The 1,684-nt window shown below is 44.8% G+C and overlaps 1 pseudogene; it reads right to left on the bottom strand.

Moving 5' to 3' along the window:
• Positions 1-856: 856 nt before the first annotated feature.
• On the bottom strand, positions 857-974 carry LOC124552520 (annotated as a pseudogene).
• Positions 975-1,684: the final 710 nt, after the last annotated feature.

Genomic DNA, 1,684 nt, shown 5'->3' with positions numbered 1-1,684 from the left:
ATGGCATGGCAAGCCGTTCCACAGGACTACATCCAGCATCTCTACGATCGTCTCCATGGGAGAATAGCAGCCTGCATTGCTGCGAAAGGTGGATATACACTGTACTAGTGCCGACATTGTGCATGCTCTGTTACCTGTGTCTATGTGCCTGTGGTTCTGTCAGTGTGATCATGTGATGTATCTGACCCCAGGAATGTGTCAATAAAGTTTCCCCTTCCTGGGACAATGAATTCACGGTGTTCTTATTTCAATTTCCAGGAGTGTACCTGCATAACTGTGAAGAAGCCTGTAATACGCAATCACCACAGCGGAAGAAAGTTGGACGTCTATGAGTGTGGTGTGTGCATTTCACAATCTCTGAGTCTGAGATATTATTATCACGAGTTGTAGCGAGCGAGCAGTTGTCGAGGGGAGTCGGAAGTGGTCGGAAGCAGCGTGCGGTGGAGAAAAGCCACGCGACATGAGAGTAGCGCCGGAGGAGACTTTGGTATTAAGTGAGGATTTTTGATAATTTACCTTTCCGCTGCACGTAATTGTTGACTGCTTGTGCACTGGAGGGATTTTGTCAGATTTATGTATGCATACACTCAGAGTCATATGTGTATCTTTGTTGCGACCAGAAACATGTTTATTGATTATAGAACTAAACTCTTGCCGAACAGCCCATGAAGTCCCAAGTGTACCGACCAGCCGCCGTGTCATCCTCAGCCGATAGGCGTCACTGGATGCGGATATGGAGAGGCACGTGGTCAGCATACCGCTCTCCCGGCCGTATGTCAGTTTTCGAGACCGGAGCCGCTGCTTCTCAATCAAGTAGCTCCTCAGTTTGCCTCACAAGGGCTGAGTGCACCCCACTTGCCAACAGTGCTCGACAGAACGGATGGTCACCCATCCAAGTGCTAGTCCAGCCCGACAGCGCTTAACTTCGGTGATCTGACTGGAACCGGTGTTACCACTGCGGCAAGGCCGTTGGCCTTATTGAGTATATTGTGGAATAATTAAAAGTTCACCAATTGATGAAACGGATTCGTAATTTTTTCACAGACGTACGGAAACATGTGTGTGACGTTCCGCCTGTGAAAATAATAGAATTATGATTGAGAACAAAAAAAGAAATAGGAACAGAAAATTAATCATTCCTTCCACGCATTATAAAGAAATCAATTTTCAACAATGTGACACTCTTGACACAGACTTTTAATTATTCCACAATGTCTGTACTCAATAATATAGTGCGGACGTCAATGCGAGATGCTTTTAATGGTTTCCACAATGAAACATTGCCTCAAAATATGGTAGAGAACCCAAAGAGATTCTGGTCGTATGTAAAGTACACCAGTGGCAAGAAACAGTCAATACCGTCATTGCGTGATAGTGACTGAAATGTTACCGATGATGGTGCCACTAAAGCGGAGTTACTAAAGACAGTTTTCCGTAATTCCTTCACGAAAGAAGAAGTAAATATTTCAGAATTCGAAACCAGAACAGCTGTTAGCTTGAGTGACATCAAAGTAGATATCTTAGGTGTTGCGGAACAACTCAAATCTCTTGAGAAAGGCAAGTCTTTCGGTCCAGATGGTATACCAATCAGGTTCCTTTCAGAGTATGCAGACACAATAGCGCCTTTCTTAGCAATCATAAACAACCGCTCACTCGACGAAAGGTCTGTTCCTAAAGACCGGAA

Source organism: Schistocerca americana, chromosome 1 (assembly GCF_021461395.2).
Source record: "Schistocerca americana isolate TAMUIC-IGC-003095 chromosome 1, iqSchAmer2.1, whole genome shotgun sequence".
Classification (NCBI taxonomy): domain Eukaryota; kingdom Metazoa; phylum Arthropoda; class Insecta; order Orthoptera; family Acrididae; genus Schistocerca; species Schistocerca americana.
Note: the sequence above shows the minus strand (reverse complement) of the source record. Positions and strands in the feature narration are given on the sequence as shown.